At 39.1% G+C, this 21526-nt stretch overlaps 1 protein-coding gene across 2 annotated transcripts in view; it reads left to right on the top strand.

Moving 5' to 3' along the window:
• Positions 1–21526, top strand: part of rab27b (RAB27B, member RAS oncogene family) — a 78219-nt gene that overhangs the window by 33898 nt on the left and 22795 nt on the right. Inside the window, exon 1 of one of the 2 annotated variants that reach the window (XM_067423468.1) lies at positions 5854–5996. The exons of the other annotated variant lie outside the window; for it this stretch is intronic. The gene's annotated coding sequence lies outside the window, so the exon portion shown is untranslated. Of the gene's footprint in view, positions 1–5853; positions 5997–21526 lie in introns of those variants that run through there. 2 annotated transcript variants of the gene reach the window in all.

Genomic DNA, 21526 nt, shown 5'->3' with positions numbered 1-21526 from the left:
AGTTGTTGCTGTGAGACGCGTTACGGTTCTGCTGTGAATGATTTTCGCTGCTGAAATGGAACAAAAGCGCTCAATAAAGCATCTAAAATGTTAATGACGTTAAGTGAAGGTAAATGTCAGTGAATGTTAATTAATTGTTTCTGAAACTGTCATATGAAAGCAGTGTCATTTTCAGTGGTGATGGTATTCAGCAAACGGCTTAAACGCTCTAGTGTTGTAATTTCTCCTCGAGAGGCTGCACGAGCGTCAACAGCGAGACCTTGCTATCGTGAGTTTATCATATATTATTATCCCCCACTATCGATCGCCACTTACACTACATTAATGCACAATCATTTGTGCATTTTGAGGATTCGCTAGTTATTTTTTTGTCCGTCGGGCAAGTAAAATTATTTTTCACTTGTCCCTTCAAAAAATCCACTTGTCCCGGACAAGCGTTAATGTCGAGCCCTGAATAAAGCATCACATGATGTCAGAATATAATGCACAAGTCATACGGACAAATGTTATTGTGCATTTTGTATTTTTCTGAGCCTAACGGTTTCAGTAAATATCAATTTTTGATGTTTGATTTTTTTTTTTTTTTTTTCTGAATTCCATTTCATTTTTTTATTCAAATTCTTTGTTTTACATTTAAATTGATGGGGATTCCATTTCAATGTTTGCATTACATTTTAATAATCACAAGTAATGTCCAAATCAATTGAATACATAAAATAATGTAATACTTTTTTTTAAGTTTTATCAATAATAGTGCCATATGAAATATTTAATTTATTTATCTTTAGCATTTTTCTTTGAGTCAATACACATTTATTATAAAAATGGTGGTGATTAATTAAATGCAAAGCTTAACCATTTAAATATTTAAAAAAAAATTATCAAATGTTTTTTTGCAAGAAAATAAAGACCTTCGCAACAGAGGTTTACGGATTTAAACTGAAACAAATGGAGGACCAAATTACTCAAAATGAAATAATTCAATAAATAATGAATTCAATAAAACAACAATTAAATGTACCAGTTTATTCTGAAATAATTAAATAATTAATTTAATAATTAATTTAATTAAATATTAAATAATTAAATCAATAAATAAATATATCTATTTGTTTTGTAAAATTACATGAAATTGTTTCATATATTTCACAATTACCTCTTCCACACACACCATTGCTATGTTTAAAAATAATTTTTTTCATTATTTAATGTGCTTTTTCAAAAAGACGTTTTTCATAATATGCTGCATTTACGAATGATGCCTATTTGACGAATCATGCATTTCCAAAGCACCATTTTCCCAAAGATTTTTTTCATAATAATAGAGGACATTTCACAAATGCCAATCAACAGGCAGTGGGCGGAGCTTGGCGCTGATTGGTTAGAAGTTGAAGAGACAGATATGACAGATCCATCTGTGTGTGGTGTGGTGATGACATCACAGAACACCAAGGGTGCTTCTCATTTCTTATTTGTGACTGAAAATGTATTTTGACTATTTTAAAACTGAGAACTGTGGCTGTGTTTAAGGCAGTGGGTTTTTATCTTGATCAATTCCTACCTCCATATTAATTTCCAATCAATTCCCCTATTTCCCCTTGCTACTTGCCAGACCTAGCCTGATGTGGTCATACTCAATTCTAGTCAGAAACTGCCCGACCTAAAAAAATTCTTGCCGGGACTAAGTTCGGCTGGCATCCAGGCTATGCCAGATAAGACCCAGACAGAAAAAAGTAATTAATCTGAAAGGATTTTCCAATCAGCGCCAAGCTCCGCCCACTGCCTGTTGATTGGCATTTGTGAAATGTCTTCTATTATTATGAAAAAAAATCTTCTGGAAAATGGTGCTTTGGAAATGCATGATTCGTCAAATAGGCATCATTCGTAAATGCAGCATATTATGAAAAACGTCTTTTTGAAAAAGCACATTATATAATGAAAAAATAGATTTTTAAACATAGCAATGGTGTGTGTGGAAGAGGTAATTGTGAAATATATTAAACAATTTCATGTAATTTTACAAAATAAATAGATACATTTATTTAATTAATTAATTATTTAATATAATTCTTTAATTATTTATTTAATTATTTATTGCAGAATAAACTGGTACATTTAATTGTTGTTTCATTGAATTCATTATTTATTTAATTATTTCATTTTGAGTAATTTGGTCCTCCATAGAAACAAGAATGTACTAGAATTGTAATAGTCATATTAAACAAGGTTTGAAAACTGAAATGAACTATATAACATTACAAATGAAAACTAATAAAAAATGACAAACAACTAAATTACTAAAAACACCTAAAATTACAATGAAACCAGAAAAAAAAAATTATACTAGTGTCTCAGTAGATACTAAAATATCACTGATATGAGCAGTATTATATAAATAATAAACACAGTAAAGCCATGACAAGGTGATGAGCAAATAAACTGTGGTGATCTAATAAATGCAAACTTTAACAATTCAAATATAAAAAAAAAATGTAATGAAATAATTTTCTGTGGGCAAACAAAGATCTTCGTAACAGAGGTTTACTGGTTTAAATTAAAACCAGAATGCACAGTTGTAATGCTGTGTGATATTCCTTAAAAAACAATGTTTTAATAATCTATTACTGCTCAGAGAAGTAAATTCTATACAATAATATATTTCTGTCATAACTTAGTTAAACTGAACTTTAATTTTGGTGGGGTGTCGTGAACACCTTTAAGTGGATTCTGCGGTCCATGTTTTCCATTCAATTCCAGTCAAGGTTTCTTTCACCATAAACAACCGTAAGCATGTTTGCGTGTTTTACTTATGTATTCTCGCGTGATTATGGATCTGGCAAATCCGCACAAATGCTCACAGTTATTAAGTTCACACACAGGAATGAAAATGCCCTCTGAGACTCGTACATCTCATTACCCAGAATCCATCAGCTGTAGAGACAGGCCTGTGATCTGCAGACGCATTAACACACGCCTCAGTGCATTAGCCTAGTTCACACGTCACTACATCTACTGTACCAATCAGTCAGAGTCAATGAATCGTGTGTTCAGCCACGTTTGTTTCTTTAAAGCGATAGTTCACCCTGAAATTATTCATTCATGCCGTTCCAAACCTGTATGAGATTCTTTCTTCAGTGAAGACACAAAAGAAGATTTTTCTGTGCATACAATGAAAGTCAATGGGGTCCACATAAGAAGGCTATTGCAATCTATTTCACACACTTATTGGATGTTTTGCTGAGTTTATAATGGCTGTGTTTCAGTCGACTTGCACTTATTTTATGCAGGCCAATCTCCGGATGTAAGCTGAATCTGACCAAACCTCCCTTCGGTGATTTATATAAATAATTCATAAATATAGTAAAATATGTTTTTGATTGATTCAGATCGAGGTTAGTTTATTCCTCCTTCCTATCCGCAGGACTCACATTTGACATCTGAGAACCACGGTACGTTGACCTTATCAGATCTTCTTTACTTTCTTCTTTTAGTATTGAAGTATTTGTCCCTTTGGATCTACCACCAAATCTTTTCAGCTCTACTAATTGAATGCCGCAAACACAAGAAAAACACAAGTGTGTGTGTTATTTATAGTTGAGCAGCTGTTATAAATGCAAATCACCAGGTGTGCAAAATGCAAACTATGCATACTGGTTAATTTTTGAGTTATTATGAATTGCATATACAGTTATGAACCAAAGTTCATGAACCCCAAGGACTCTTAAAGGATTAGTTCACTTTTAAATAAACTTTTGCTGATAATTTATTCACCCACCCACCTACGTCTTCTAAGATGTCTGACTTTCTTTCTTCTTTTGTCGCAAAAGAAAGGATTTTTCTCCATATAATGGACTTTAATGGATCCCAAACGGTTCAAGTTTCAAATGACAGTTTCAGTGCAGCTTCGGAGGGCTTTAAATGACACCAGACGATGAATAAGTTATCCTGGAAATGTTTTCCTCAAAAACTTAATTTCTTTCCGACTGAAGAAAGAAAGACATGGACATCTTGGATGACATGGGGCTGAGGAAATGATCAGCAAAAGTTTATTTAAAAGTGAGCTAATCCTTTAAAGGACGTTTCTTCTACTTGAATTGTTTCAAAGCAGCTTTGAAAATCATGATGTTATTGTTTATAATATCCTTATATCTTCATGCCTTATAGTTGCAATTAGCAGATTTCAGCTGGGCGATAGGAATATTGCAATGATATAAACAATCAAGCAGTAGACATTTGCTATATATCATTTTATGTGAGCATACTGTATTAATGCAAATAAAGTTGGAAATCATATCACACTGATATAGCCATATCATAACTTAAAGGTCCCGTTCTTCGCGATTCCATCTTTCAAACTTTAGTTAGTGTGTAATGTTGCTGTTAGAGCATAAATAATACCTGTAAAATGATAAAGCTCAAAGTTCAATGCCAAGCGAGATATTTTATTTAACAGAAGTTCCCCTTCAAAGCCTACAGCGAGCGGCCGGTTTGGACTACACCACTGCGCTTCCTGCTGTGATGACGTCACTAGAACCGTTTGTTGACTAACCCTCCGCCCACAAGAACACGCAAAATAGGGGGCGTGGTCTCGTTGCTCTCTCACGTGGAAAATAAGTATTTGGTAACCTGGAAAAAAGCAAGATTTCTGGCTCTCACAGACCTGTAACTTCTTTAAGAGGCTCCTCTGTCCTCCACTCGTTGCCTGTATTAATGGCACCTGTTTGAACTCGTTATCAGTGTAAAAGACGCCTGTCCACAGCCGCAAACAGTCAGACTCCAAACTCCACTATGGCCAAGACCAAAGGGCTGTCAAAGGACACCAGAAACAAAATTGTAGACCTGCACCAGGTTGGGAAGACTGAATCTGCAATAGGTAAGCAGTTTGGTGTGAAGAAATCAACTGTGGGACCAATTATTAGAAAATGGAAGACATGCAAGACCACTGATAATCTCCCTCGATCTGGGGCTTCACGCAAGATCCCACCCTGTGGGGTCAAAATGATCACAAGAACGGTGAGGAAAAACCCCAGAACCGCACAGGGGGACCTTGTGAATGACCTGCAGAGAGCTGGGACCAAAGTAACAAAGGCTACCAACAGTAACGCACTACGCCGCCAGGGACTCAAATCCTGCAGTGCCAGACGTGTCCCCCTGCTTAAGCTAGTACATGTCCGGGCCTGTCTGAAGTTTGCTAGAGAGCATTTGGATGATCCAGAAGAGGATTGGGAGAATGTCATATGGTCACTTTTTGGCAAAAACTCAACTTGCCGTGTTTGGAGGAAAAAGAATGCTGAGTTTCACCATACCTACTTTGAAGCCTGGGGGTGGAAACATCAAGCTTTGGGGCTGTTTTTCTGCAAAGGGACCAGGAAGAATGATCTGTGTAAACGTTGTAGGCACATTTCCAACCCCTTGTGTTTATGTGGATAAAGTTGGATGGAATAAGCTCTAAGATATTACAGTTTACATTTTTGCAATGATATAAACAATAGCGCAGCCGAGATTTGCTATGAAGTGTATCTGTGTATGAAGAGAGAAAATCTGCCGTGCATCAGGAGGAAAAACATTTGAATTCACATCAAAAGCTCAATGCAAGGCAGTTTTAGTTTTTTAGGATTCGCTGTAGAGCAATACCAAAGTCCTGGTTTTGATTTCCAGGGAATGCATCTGACAAATGCATACATGCAAATGTGTGTCACTTTGAAGAAAATGTCAGATTCGTGGAACACAGATCTGTTCTGTGGATTTATCGGTGTTCTGTCACATGGCCGTCAGTCTTCCTGTGTGTGTGTGTGCGTGTGCGCGCGCGTGTGTGATCCTGCCCCAGGCCTTCAGTAGTAATAGTCCAAGCGTTCTCCTCCAGAGAGCAGAGAAAGCCGCAGTGATCTCGAGTCGAGCAGGACGGGGTGTGGTGGTGGTGGTGGTTTACTGTGTGTGACCAAACGCTTCAGCCCATCAGGAACTTTCCCCGCTGATAACAAGAGGAAAACACCAGGGTGAGATCTGAATTTAAATCAATAGCGTTTCAGTTTAGTTGTTGAACTGCCGTGTTTTGGGATGCTTATGAAGTGATTGTGCTGATGTAGTTTTATGTTCTTTACCATTTTATATTACCAACATTGTTTTAGTGTAGGTTAAAGTTGACATCTACTGTATAAAACGCCTTAATGGAGGTTCAGAATCATGAACAGCATCTATTTTCCTTTAAACTGCACATGATGCTTTGGCAGGTTTAACACTTATCGTTTATTTGACCCTTTTGCACCTTACTTTTTCCCTAAAGACATTTCCCCTGCATTTCCTTCATACAATGACAGAAAATGAAGACTATAACCGTCACGATAGTCTTTAGAAGGCACATGTTGCTTTTTATGAAGAACAGACCCAATTTCCATTTTAATAATATAATATAATCAGCTCTCAAATCTCATTCAAGCTCTGTATATTATATGAAGATGTGCACGTGTAGGAGATTGTGTTGTTAAACGCTTTTGGGTGTTTTAAAAGTGCAAGGAATGATTATTAGCCAACAACTTAAATGTGTATCCAATGATTTCATAAGACTCAAAATATATAAGTTGTACTACTTTTATGGTTCTGTTTGGAGCCTGAAAACTCCTGTATCCTCTCATTAGCTTTTGCATGGCTTCTCGTTTTTTTTTTTTTTTTAGAGTTTTGATTGGTTAACCTTCATATTATATTGGCATCGTTTGTATAAACTTGTCCATGATGCTCATTTAAGTGGCAGTGTAAGTTTCTGAGTGTCTCAGGGTTGAAGTACTCATGAAAATGATCAGAAGAGGGGGACAGAATTACACACAAGACAGATGAAAGTCATGCTGTAAATGATCATCGTCAGATTTTTTTACTGTGTTGAAACTTTTTTATATCTGTGTCTTTCTTTGTCTTCCTCTGTAAGTCTCACTATCACACACTGTTTCTTTTGTGTTCTCTGAGCATGTGATCGCTGATGCTCATGTGCTGTTGTCGTCTTCACTGTTAGTCAAGGGATCAGTTCTAGGATTTTAAAGCAACAGTTTATCTAAAAATGATCAATGTTCTATAAACTTTCACTGCCCTTTTTGCTCCAAAGGGTGTGTTGAACATAAAAGAGGAAGTTTAGCAGAATATTCTTGCTGTTCTGACAATGAAGACAGACAATCGCTGTGTCCCATACTTATAGAATGCATACTTCTATACTATAAAGTATGCGTGATAAATTAATCATCATAATTTTTTTGTTTTTTAAAATAGAGATGAGAGTCCATACCTGTCAACACTCCCGTTTTTGCCGGGAGTCTCCCGTATTTCACACCCCTCTCCCGCCCCCCTCCCGTTTTGTAATTTCTCCCGGAAATCTCCTGTAATTTGTATGGCCCAAACCTCGTTCTTTGAATAATCACAAATGTGTTATTCCAAGGTTGTTCAGTTGCCAGATCTTGAATGAAACGGCGACTCATACAATCGACACATTGCACAAATTTCAAACCCTTTGTGGCGTCGACCTGGCAACCTAGTTGCGTTGTTGATATCTGCGCAGGGCGCAGGAAGTTGAATCAAGCATCATTAGTAGAAACCATGGTAGAAACGAGAGAAGACTCCACTGGTAAATATTTATTTTCTGTAATCCCCTGATTGTTACATTATATGATCACGAGTTTATTCATGCAAATGCTTTTAAACCATTTAAGAGAGACAAGACAGAGAATGTGCTGTATGAAAAACTCACACAACGCCCAGATTCAAGTTCTATTTCGCGCTTTAACAAACAATAACACACACAATTATGCCAAAATACCAGTTTTGCTAAGTTTCTTCGTAAGAGCAGCCTTAAAAAGTTAAGTTGTGTTTTCGAGCAAATCCCTTGACTGAATGATTCACTCATAAAGACTTCACTTGTTTCATTACTGGATGAATCAGCATTTTTTTTTAACAAATCTCTTGAATTAATGATTCAATGACCTACATTTTAAGTCACTTGTCGCCACCTACTGCCACCTAACGATGCAGCCGTTTCTAGGCATAGGCAAACTAGGCGGTCGCCTAGGGCGCCAACAGCTGGGGGGCGCCAGTGACCCCCCGCCTCAACAAGATTTTTTAGTTATTTCATATATATTTTATTATTAATATTTCGTACTTTTGCTATTTCAAGGCATTATGATTAGTTGCGATTATTGGAGTGAAGTCGCCATGGTGATAGTGGCGATGCTGTAATGAAATGAGATCATGTAGAGGGCGGCAGGGAACGCCGTCATCCGTGGCGTTGTAACGCTTGTGTCCGAGTGAAAAATGCGGATAGCTCACTTAATGTAACTGGAGTGGATGCAAACACGGAGGCGATTAACATCAAACAGATCGCACTTTATTCCCCGCTGAACTCTCATCACAAACTCCCTTTCCGTTCACAGCATTACTTAATAAAACAAAATAACTGACTGTTAGCAACAGAAAACAGAAAATAATCCCCACACATGGGAGCTCAAGCCTCAGTGCGCACATACACAAAATGCAGACTTCGTTTGCAGGGAGCGCGCGCAACTCTTAAAGGGGCCACACTATATTTCTACTCGTTACAGCGTGCTTTAGTTTATCATCATGAAAAGGTCAAAGCCATCAGGTGCTCAGAATCGTAAAAAGAAAAAAGAGGAAATATAAAAAAATAAAGCGAAATATACAGGTATGTTAGCCTACTTATTGGTTACTTGTTCTCTACTAAGCTGGTTGCTAACGTTGAGCAAAACATTACACTGAATATTAGTACTGGATGGACCACACGCCATGCTCATTTATTACAGCTGCAGAACATTATAGCAGTTCATTTGAATATTATTTTTTTTTCATTAGAGATAGCTGTTTAGTGTAAATTGATCAAGTAGGCTAATACTGTCATAACCATGGGCCTCACTAGGCCCTTTTTTTATGAATTTATGCATCAGCCCCCCCCCCCCTTCTAAAAAATATGTGATTAACCTTTAAAACATATGAAACTGGCGTGAGGCTTCGGCTACGGCTTCGTCCCATCTTTTAGTCTTTGTGTCACTGTGTTCTTCAATCCGCAGCGGCGCCGAGTGACATGGTTTTCAAGCAATTGTTATCTAATTTTTTGGCCTTCAGAATATCTTAAAATACACATATGTAGATCATAGAAATCAAATTTTTCTCGGGGGAGCATGCCCCCGAACCCCCCAACATCTGTGATCTCAGTGATAATAAATCTAGCTACATTATTCGATTAATGCATGTATAATATGCCCATGAAATAAGGAAGTCATATTTACTTAATAAGTTGTAGTTTAAAAAAAAAAAGAGGGGGGGGGGGGGGGGGGTGCAACATATGAATCTCGCCTAGGGTGCCAGAAAGGCTAGAAACGGCCCTGAGCCTAATCATTACAATATTTGAAGTGTCAGGTTAATTTCGATAACTAGCATAGACATCAGTGTTTTGATATGAACTATAAGTACATTTTTAAACCAAATGTAGTACCTAGTATATACAGGTCCTTCTCAAAAAATTAGCATATTGTGATAAAGTTCATTATTTTCCATAATGTAATGATAAAAATTAAACTTTCATATATTTTAGATTCATTGCACACCAACTGAAATATTTCAGGTCTTTTATTGTTTTAATACTGATGATTTTGGCACACAGCTCATGAAAACCCACAATTCAAAAATCCAACCAATCTCAAAAAATTAGCATATTTCATCAGTCCAATAAAAGTAAAGTGTTTTTAATACAAAAAAAGTCAACCTTCAAATAATGATGTTCAGTTCTGCACTCAATACTTGGTGGGGAATCCTTTAGCAGAAATGACTGCTTCAGTGCGGCGTGGCGTGGAGGCGATCAGCCTGTGGCTCTGCGATCAGCCTGTGGCTCTGTGGCTCTGCTCTGCTTCAAATATTGCTTCCTGCTTCGCTACTGTTCGGACGCTCTTGCTTACTGCTCCGCGCTTTGCTCTATCGCTTCTATATTTTATCTCATAACTTCAACTTCAGCAAATCAACACAGCGCTCAAACAACAAAGCTTAACTTTTTTGATAAAACTTGAAACTCTAGAGACTGGATTACTACAAAAAAGCGAACACTTCATCTGACCAGCCTCTCCCTTCCATCAGCTTACATTCCGGAAGGGAAAACACAGCTGCCTACTATCGAAAGGATAAGAAAATGCCTCTTTTAGTTCAAGAATCTACTTGCTGCACAAACTGCCACAGACTTTCACAACGGATTGCAGTTCTTGAAACAAAGTTATTTGCGCAACTACCAAACCGGACGAATCACACAGCAGAGCTTCATCACGAACGTCCTCTGCACACAGCTGGTGAGTCCCGTAAATTTAGTGCTACTCAACAGACAGAGAAACAAGTAACTGATCAACACATTAATCGATGGCACAAACAGGGGGCAAGACCCAAACGCACTCGAGACGTCAGATTGTCACGAGCTTCATATATTGCTGCAGTAGCATGCTCTACCCCAGACACAAGGATTGCAAACAGTAGTTTCCGACCACCATCGATACATCTCGAAAACAGATTTGAAGTATTAATGAATGAGGGTGATAAATCCCTAAACGTGATGAATGTGATCGAACACGAATTGCATCAGCCCACAGCTAACACTAATGCTAACAGGCGCTCAAGGTCGAGCAGACAGCGGCCCTCAGCTCAGAGCGCATCCGAGCCAAGGACTCTGATAGTGGGTGACTGTACAGTCAGAAACATTAGTAGCAGAGATACAACTACATGCTGCCTTCCACAAGCAACCATTTCTGATGTAAACAGAGAAATTCAGAACATCCTGATAAAACATAAGACCGCAAATCGACTTATCATTCATGTAGGAAAGAACGATATTCAGAGAGAGCAGTCAGAACTCATTAAAAGGGATTTCAATGAACTTTTTGAAACACTTAGCAAACTGAAAGTTCAGCCGTTCATCAGTGGACCACTGCCAGCAAGAGGAACAAATAGATTCTCACGGTTGCTTGGGCTTAATACATGGCTGCAAAAAACCTGCATGATGAAGGGAGTGAATTTCATCGACAACTTTAATCTCTTCTGGAGCCAGAGACAATTGTTTACATCAAATGGCCACCACCCAAACAAACTTGGTGCAAGAGTGTTAAAGGACAATATTTATTTTTCCCTTCATCATCCTTCAGCTGTGTGTTCTAACCCACTCAACCTGATACAGAGTATGGACGACCACAGGACTTCTTTTCAGCAGCTGAATGGACATGTGGCTGACACATCCCACAAGGACAATGATAAGACCACGCCCCCACAACAACAATTGCTCACGGACACACTCCCAGCTGAGCCCTGCCCACAGAGCTCACCACACACTGACTGTGAAGGATTAGATCTGCTCCAAGATTCAGCACCCAAGGATGATTTTCTGGAAAATGGACAGGGAAGCCAGGACAACATATTTCAACTTCCGATAACACCAGAGAAACAGCCCCTCTCACCGGACATGTCATTCCTCTCTCCAGCATCCCCGCATCTGAGCTTCTCAGAGAAAATGGAGGACTTGGTTCATGCTGGAATCAGACTATCACACTCGATCGCTATGAGCCCCCAAATATCGACCAAAAATCGTGGAGCCCCACAAACACCAAAGCCTGTGGGCCCAGCTCGTCCTCGCCCTCCTCCTGTGAGATTTCTTCGGTCACAACGTCAGGGCCCACACCCGCCTCCATCTGTTGTAGGTGAACCAAAAACAACTGATTCCAGCTCTCAGTGATGTGTTTTGGGTCCCCGCTATGATAACAGTAACTTTATCAAATGTTTACAAAACAAGGGGGAACCCAGTGTGCCTGCCTCTTTCTCTATCTCTGTTCTGTTACGTGAAAGAAAGTCTAAGGCCTTGTCAGGCCGTTTTACAAACCAATATAATCTGCTGCCTGTTACCTGTCAAACTAAGACTAATGTGGAGAAAAAAATTATTACTGTTAAGTTAGCGCTTTTAAACATCCGTTCACTTAAGAACAAATCATTTCTAGTCAATGACTTAATAACCACTAACAACCTAGATTTTCTGCTTCTAAATGAAACGTGGCTAGAAGAAAACTGTAGTGCAACAGTCCTAAATGAAGCAGCCCCTCCTAACTTTACTTTTATGAGTGTTTGCAGATCTGTTAGGAGAGGTGGGGGTGTTGCTGCTCTTTTTAAAGATTTCTATCAATGTAAGCAAGTATCATTTGGTGACTATTTGTCTCTAGAATATCTGGGTATTGTGTTAAAAGGTTCTCCACGCATCCTGCTTATCATTATTTATAGGCCTCCGAAATACTCTGCAGGCTTCACTGAGGACTTTACAGAACTGTTATCAATAATTTCCTCAGAGTTTGACTGTTTTGCTATTGCTGGGGATTTTAACATTCACATAGACAATATTGAATCCAGTAAAACAAAAGAGCTCATGACTGTTCTTAACACTTTTGATTTGACACAGCATGTAAATGGACCCACACACAATCGTGGACACACCCTAGATTTACTTATCAGTAAGGGTCTAAACATTTCATCAATTGTTATTAAGGATGTGGCACTGTCTGATCATTTCTGTATTTTCTTTGATATATCAATCTCTCCTGCCATTGAAGCTAGATCTGTCTCTGTCAAAAAGAGATGCTTAAATGAGAACACTAATGTGCTGTTTATGAAGGCTTTATCTCTAACACCAAGCATATCTGCAGACTCTGTTGATTTTCTCCTTGACTCCTTTAACTCAAAAGTTAAGAGTGTAATTGATGATATTGCTCCTCTAAAAGTCAGGAAAAAGAGTACCAAACAAAAAGCACCTTGGAGAAACTCAACAGCAGTTCAAATAATGAAAAGACAATACAGAAAATCTGAACGCATGTGGCGGAAGACAAAACTTGTAGTCCATTATAACATCTATAAAGACACCCTTCATGCTTTCAATGTTGAACTAGGCAAAGCTAGACAGACCTTCTTCTCAAATATTATAAACAGAAACATAAACAACACGCGCACTCTTTTTGCTACTGTCGAGAGACTAACAAACCCCCCGAGTCAGACTCCTAGTGAAATGCTCTCAGACAGTAAGTGCACTGAGTTTGCTTCCTACTTCTCAGAGAAAATCAATAATATCAGAAAGGCGATCAGCACATCCTCTAGTTGCTCTGGGGTCAGTCAGATCATACCAAACCCTCGGAAAATTACCATGTCAGATTTCGACGCTATTGACTGCAAAATTTTAGAAGACACAGTACAGCATCTTAAAACATCAACCTGTGCCCTAGACACACTCCCCACTTCTTTCTTCAAAAGTGTGTTAAACTGTTTAGAAGCAGATCTCCTAGAAGTGGTAAACTCCTCACTTCTCTATGGGACTTTTCCAACCGCCCTTAAAACTGCAATAGTTAAGCCTCTTCTGAAAAAGAGAAATCTGGATAACTCCATACTGAGCAACTACAGACCAATCTCAAATCTCCCCTTCATAGGCAAAATCATTGAAAAAGTTGTTTTCAATCAGTTGAACAAATTCTTACGCTCAAATGGATACTTTGACAATTTTCAATCTGGTTTCCGTCCACATCACAGTACAGAGACAGCGCTCATAAAGATTATAAATGATATTCGCTTAAACACTGATACAGGCAAAACATCAATTCTGGTACAACTGGACCTCAGTGCTGCATTCGACACTGTTGACCACAACATACTTCTAGACAGGCTGGAAAACTGGGTTGGGCTTTCTGGAATGGTCCTCAAATGGTTCAGATCATACTTAGAAGGGAGAGGTTATTATGTGAGTATAGGAGACCATAAGTCTGAGTGGACATCCATGACATGCGGAGTCCCACAAGGGTCCATTCTTGCACCACTCCTGTTTAATCTGTATATGCTGCCACTGAGCCAAATAATGAAAAAGAACAATATTGCTTACCACAGCTATGCTGATGACACCCAGCTCTACTTAGCACTATCACCTAATGACTACAGCCCCATTGACTCCCTGTGCAAATGCATTGATGAAGTTAACAACTGGATGTGCCAAAACTATCTTCAGTTAAACAAAGACAAAACTGAAATCACTACATTTGGAAACAAAGATGAAATTCTCAAGGTGAACGCATATCTTGAGGCTAAAGGCCTGATAACAAAAAAATCAAGTCAGGAATCTTGGAGTGATTTTACAGTCCGACCTGAGTTTCAGTAGTCATGTCAAAGCAATAACTAAATCAGCTTACTATCATCTGAAAAATATTGCAAGGATTAGATGTTTTGTCTCCAGGCAAGACTTAGAGAAACTCGTTCATGCTTTCATCACCAGTAGGGTGGACTATTGTAATGGCCTTCTCACTGGCCTTCCTAAAAAGACCATTAGACAGCTGCAGCTCATACAGAACGCTGCTGCCAGGATTGTGAGCAGAACCAGAAAATATGACCATATCACACCAGTCCTCAGGTCTTTACACTGGCTTCCAGTTACATTTAGGATCGACTTTAAAGTACTATTACTTGTTTATAAATCACTCAATGAGCTAGGACCCCAATACATCGCAGATATGCTGATTAAATATAAACCCAACAGATCACTCAGATCAGCAGGATCAAGTCAGTTAGAAATACCAAGAGTTCACTCAAAGCAAGGAGAGTCTGCTTTTAGCTATTATGCCAGCCGTAGTTGGAACCAGCTTCCTGAACAGATCAGATGTGCTCCAACAGTAGCCGCATTCAAATCCAGACTCAAAACACATCTGTTCAGCTGTGCGTTTACTGAATGAGCTCCGAGCACTGTACGTCCGACTGATTGCACCCTATCTTATCTCTTTATTCTTTTTATAATTGTTTTAGTTTACCTTTGTTCTTATCTCTGGTTATTGTTTATTTTATATGTTCTTTTGAGTTGAATATGACGAGTGAAAACTGGGTTTGATGAAAATAGTAAGTTTGACAATAAGGTTTGAGTATGTGTAAATCTGTGGAGGGTATGATGAGTGAGTAAGGGTTTTAACAAGAAGGTTTCTGAGTAAAAATCAGGGAATAGTGATTAAAATGGATGTTATGAACGTGTTTGAGAAAGAAATGAATGAGAGGTGTTCTAATTAAGATGGTACATGTATGTAGGCAGTAAACTGAAGAATGTTTATTTTTATATCAGACCATTATTGTGGATCTGACCATTTTATTTTATTTTATCTTATTTTTCTTATTTTTATTTATTTATTTTTTGTATATATTTTTTATTTTTTTTTTAATTACTATATCTTTACGACTGTTTTAACTATGCTTGTTTTTAATTCTTTATTCGTCCATATGGTATTCTTTTTATCTCATGCATTTGTTACCACTGTTTTAATTAATTTCTATGTAAAGCACTTTGAATTGCCATTGGGTATGAAATGTGCTATACAAATAAACTTGCCTTGCCTTGCCTTGCCTTGCCTTGCTGAGGTGTTCTGGAGGCCCAGGATGCTTCGATAGCGGCCGCAAGCTCATCCAGAGTGTTGGGTCTCGCGTCTCTCAACTTTCTCTTCACAATATCCCACAGATTCTCTATGGGGTTCAGGTCAGGAGAGTTGGCAGGCCAATTGAGCACAGTAATACCATGGTCGGTAAACCATTTACCAGTGGTGTTGGCACTGTGAGCAGGTGCCAGGTCGTGCTGAAAAACCAAATCTTCATCTCCATAAAGCTTTTCAGCAGATGGAAGCATGAAGTGCTCCAAAATCTCCTGATAGCTCGCTGCATTGACCCTGCCCTTGATAAAACACAGCGGACCAACACCAGCAGCTGACATGGCACCCCAGACCATCACTGACTGTGGGGACTTGACACTGGACTTCAGGCATTTTGGCATTTCCTTCTCCCCAGTCTTCCTCCAGACTCTGGCACCTTGATTTCCGAATGACATGCAAAATTTGCTTTCATCCGGAAAAAGTACTTTGGACCGCTGAGCAACAGTCCAGTGCTGCTTCTCTGTAGCCCAAAAGTGTCTTGACCTGGGGAATGCGGCACCTGTAGCCCATTTCCTGCTCACGCCTGTGCACGGCGGCTCTGGATGTTTCTCCTCCAGACTCAGTCCACTGCTTCCGCAGGTCCCCCAAGGTCTGGAGTCGGTCCTTCTCCACAATCTTCCTCAGTGTTTTTTGCCACACTTTTTCCTTCCCACAGACTTCCCACTGAGGTGCCTTGATACAGCACTCTGGGAACAGCCTATTCATTCAGAAATGTCTTTCTGTGTCTTCCCCTCTCGCTTGAGGGTGTCACTGATGGCCTTCTGGACAGCAGTCAGGTCGGCAGTCTTACCCATGATTGCGGTTTCGAGTAATGAACCAGGCTGGGAGTTTTTAAAAGCCTCAGGAATCTTTTGCAGGTGTTTAGAGTTAATTAGTTGATTCAGATGATTAGGTTAATCGCTCGTTTAGAGAACCTTTTCATGATATGCTAATTTTTTGAGATAGGAATTGTGGGTTTTCATGAGCTGTGTGCCAAAATCATCAGTATTAAAACAATAAAAGACCTGAAATATTTCAGTTGGAGTGCAATGAGTTTAATTTTTTATCATTACATTATGGAAAATAATGAACTTTATCACAATATGCTAATTGTTTGAGAAGGACCTGTAGCATGCAATTTCGGTGCAGCACATGACTAGTTTTGCTTTCATTGTTTTTTACACAGAGACGCATGACTTCAGACTGGGAATATTTTGCACTCAAGTCATCACTAAAAATATTGAAACATTTTTTACACTAATAAATTTCACAAATAATTACCTTGCAAGCAAGTTAAACACTGAGTTAAACATGAACATTTGAAGTAGAAAGATGTTTTATTCTAACATCGTTTTACTGTAATGCTGTCATGGCGGGTTTTTTTTCCTTTTCTCATCCTCTTTTTCACTTTCAAAGAGCAACTTCTTTGAAAAGGTGCTTATCTATGTTTGCGTTTTGCAGAAAGATGACTGAATTGATATGTTTGAGTGGACTGTGCCTTTAATGTTTGTAAAACTATTTTAGGACATCACTTAAAGATCTGTTAGTGTGGTTTATTTCATCACTGTTTCTTGTCTACTTCTCTTTTACGGTGTTTCATGCTCAATATTATTCACTTGTAAATGGTGCAATTATTGATGTTGGGAAATCGAGGTCATGTTTTCCCACAGGCCTTTGCTCTCAATCCCTATTAGACTCTCTGACTCTGCTGGGTTTCTCAGCTCTTCTTACCGTTATTTTCATTTGAAATGCTCTAGAGCGTATTCTCTGAAGCGTTTGCTGTATGCCGCAGCTTTTTACTGTAACATTCGACAGGCATTTAATGCCTATAATGTGATTTTTATTTCAGAAGGAAATCATGTAGGATGGGAAGTGATGATGCATGATTCAGCCGATGACATCATCACTTCCAGTGATCCAATCAAAGAGCAGATTTCCCGGCACCACATGACTATCCCGTCTCTGTCCGTTAAGTTTTCTTTGTTGAACAAATGATTAGAAGTTTAAAAACAGCTTTCTTAAATATTATACTTCAGCAGGATTAAATTACAGACCAGATTATCGCAGAGATTTAGCAACACCCTAGCAACTGCATAGCGACACTAAATGTCTTTTGCATGGTCAAACATAACTAGTTTAATCAATCGCCTTGTGCAATGTCCCTGTATACTGCGTCTAATTCTCTAAATGTCAAAGTTTGTCTGATCAAATGTCATGCATTAGACTTGCTTTAACCCTGTAAAGCCTGATGCATAAAATAACAGTCAGTAAAAGCAGATTGCAGTTCACCATCATATTTTATGGCTCATATAGAGGAAGAAAACAATATTTTTCTGAGATATTAAGACATAACATGCCTATAAATATCAGTTGTCACTCTATATCTGCCAGTAGTAGATATATTATCTTAGTAAGGTAATATTAAATGTTGATCATTTAGAGGCCTTAGTCGAAAAGCGTCAGGCTTTATCAGGTTAAACAGAATCGTCCTGCACATCTGTCTAAATAACCCAATTTGCTAGACTAACTGCATGTAATCAGTTAATGAGCGAGAGACACATTGTGTCCTGAACAATACTAATGAAAGACGCCCCAAAGCAATCGAGTTACGTTTGACAGGGATGGATCTGTGTAAAGTGCATGCTCTGCTCAATCTTTTTAGTGTCCGTTTTAAAGGTCAAAGGCCTCTTCTGCGCTTTGTTCTGTTTATTGTGTTTATTTGTTCTGTTTATTGTTGTTGTGTTGACCCCTCATTCTGCTCATTTTCCCATTAACCAGGCGTCTTTGACATAAACCAGTGCTCTATTGTGTTTTTAACATTTTTCAATGGTTTTAAAAACAGCGCAGATGTACCCAAGAGTGTGTTCGGTGTGAATGACCCCTAGACTGATGGATGATTGAGGTGAGTTTGACCTAGTTGAAGACGGAGGGCGACGGGGAAGAACTAGTAAAGGCCTGGTTTAACTCTGAAAGAATTGGCATTGCCGCTATAGACATCAGTGTGCTTTTAAATGTGCATTTAAATGTCTGGAACCTAAAATAAACATCATGTGGTTAAAAACACGGAATAGTTGTGATATGTGACTAGCACTGAGCGTTTCGGTACCCAACTCTATTCCAAAACAGTTGTCAATATTAAAGAATAGCAGAGTTCACACCACAGGCATGTGGCCCAGAGAAACGATATCGCTGGATTCACTTTCAGAATTATTTTCTCCAGCTGATGAACAATTAAAACATTGACAGCCAATCAGAATCCATCATGCTGTAACAAGCTCAACTTGAACATTTAAAGCGACAAACGCACGCTTGGAATGTACAGAACAAAATCCTCCGCTGGTGTAAACACTAATATAGTTATCTGTAGTTATTACACTGCTCTGTGAAATACTTGATTCTGATTGGTCAATCGCGCACTCCAGCGGTATGTTATTTCCAGATAACAACTGCTCATCCGGGTACTACGAGTTATCTTGACCAGTTCTACTTGGCCATATCACCCTGTAGCCCAAGACTGGTTTCCCACTGAAGCTAAGCAGGGCTGAGCCTGGTCAGTACCTGGATGGGAGACCAAATGGGAAAACCAGGTAGCTGCTGGTAGAGGTGTTAGTGAGGCCAGCAGGGGGTGCTCACCCTGTGGTCTGTGTGGGTCCTAACACCCCAGTATAGTGATGGGGACACTGTACTGTCAAAGAGCACCGTCCTTCGGATGAGACGTTAAACCGAGGTCCTGACTCTCTGTGGTCGTTAAAAATCCCAGGATGTCCTTCGGAAAAAGAGTAGGGGTGTAACCCCGGCATCCTGGCCAAATTTGCCCATTGGCCTCTGTCCATCATGGCCTCCTAATCTTCCCCCTATCCTGATTGGCTTCATCACTCGGTCTCCTCTCCACCAATCAGCTGGTGTGTGTGGTGAGCGTTCTGGCGCAAAATGGCTGCCGTCGCATCATCCAGGTGGGTGCTGCACATTGGTGGTGGTTGAGGAGATTCCCCCCTTCTATATGTAAAGCGCTTTGGGTGTCTAGAAAAGCGCTATATAAATGTAATGAATTATTATTATTATTATTACTTCTGTGCTTAACGCTGGCGCCATCTTGTGGCTTAAACAGCCATGGCTACAATGGAAGACTTCAAGGCAGGTTTCTTTTATAACGTTTTAAATATGGATATTTTTCTTACACAAACGCATCGAGTCGAATCAGAAGGCTCTATTAACCCATCGGAGTCGTGTGGAGCACGTTATTTGACGGACAGCTGCATTTTTTATGGACTTCAAAAACAGCTCCAGCTACTGCTGGATTAACGTTAGCCTGGACTTTTTAAATATAACTCTGATTGTATTTGTCTGACAGAAGAATGTCATAAACACCTATAATGACTTGAGGGTGAGTAAATCATAGGCTTGGTTTCATTTTTGGGGTGAACTAACCCTTTCAGCATTCATTCTCAACATTTAGCAGCAATAGATAAAGGCTTAAAGCAGTTGGAACTGTTTTTCTTCGCGGAAGCTTTGCGTAAGAGCTAATAAAATATTTAATCTCGAGACAATATTTTGTGTCTAATTTATTTGAGACTAGTAGCCGTGTAATAAGCGGGATAATGTCCACCAGCCGGTTGTTATCGCAGAATAAACCCCTTCAGAGTGACGCTCCGCTTCGCCTCGGGGTCCTGATCACTCTGGAGGGGTTTATTCTGCGATAACATCCGGCTGGGTGGACATTATCCCTTACTTATCTTTCGTCGTGTGAACGGGCCTTTTAAGAGTATTTGTGAAACCTAGCTACTAGGGATGGCAATTTACATCAATTCCAGATGTTGTTTTAATTAACGATTAATCGTTAAACTTAACCTCTTAAATCCAAAGCAGAGGGTGCTACTAAGTTATTAGTAAGGAATGCACAATATATATCTGTAACCATATCGGAATCGGCCGATATATGTTCATGTTTTATGTTATCATTAACAATAGGGCTGAATGATTTTGGAAAATCTAATTTTTTATTTTTTTATTTTTTGCCAATATTGCGAATTATTATTATTATTATTATTATTATTAAAACAATTGTATTTTTTATTCTTTAAATGCAATTTTTATTTTCTAAAAATGACTAAAACTTTAAATAAAATGATAATGGAAATGACTGATATTAATAAATGCTGTATTAATGCTACTAAAGTAACATTGATATCCACATGCTGAAAGTCACGGTTGTGTCTGTTATTCAGGTGAACTTCTCTTCAGTTATTGTAGGAGTGTTTGGGGATCAGAGCTCATGGGCTCATGTTCCAGACCGGCTCAGACCGGCGCAGGGGGTTTTCTGACCCGGTTTGGTCCCTGTGTAACATCGACATCTGAGGGCGTTTCACAGCGCAGATAACCTTTCCACAGCTTCACTGCCAGCACAGATACAGATGTCACACAGAGACCCTACTGAGGGTGTGTGTGTGAGCGTGCGTTTATCTGTGTGAGCGTGTGTGCTTATCTGTGAGAGCGTGTGTGTGTGAGTTTATCTGTTAGTGTGTGTGTGTGTGTGTGTGTTTGTGAGATTCTGTGTGTGTGTGTGTGTGTGTGTGTGTGTGTGTGTGTGTGTGTGTGTGTGTGTGTGTGTGTGTGTGTGTGTGTGATGGGTTGGTTTAGGGGCAGTGTAGGGGGATAGAAAATACAGTTTGTACGGTATAATAACCATTACGCCTATGGAGAGTCCCCACAAGGATAGTGAACCAGATGTGTGTGTGTGAGTGTGTGTGTTTTATATTCTCTAATACACATGCAGTGCTTCAGGACAGAGTCACAGTCTTGTTGAATCTCCGTCAGTCTGGTTTCACTGAGCATGTGTGTTTAATCTAATGAACTCGAGCTTATTGTGTTTGCAGCCTGTTGGGAGTGAAAGAGCCTGAAGAGCACAGTGTGCCCGAGGTCAGACCCAAATCACATTAGATCGACTCTTTTGTTCAAACTTTAGTCAATATGTGATTGTTCAGTCTTCTACTGTCAGTGCAGCATTATTACATTAACAGAAAAATTGAACCTAAAAATGTTAGAATTTT

Source organism: Pseudorasbora parva, chromosome 18 (assembly GCF_024679245.1).
Source record: "Pseudorasbora parva isolate DD20220531a chromosome 18, ASM2467924v1, whole genome shotgun sequence".
NCBI lineage: Eukaryota > Metazoa > Chordata > Actinopteri > Cypriniformes > Gobionidae > Pseudorasbora > Pseudorasbora parva.
Note: the sequence above shows the minus strand (reverse complement) of the source record. Positions and strands in the feature narration are given on the sequence as shown.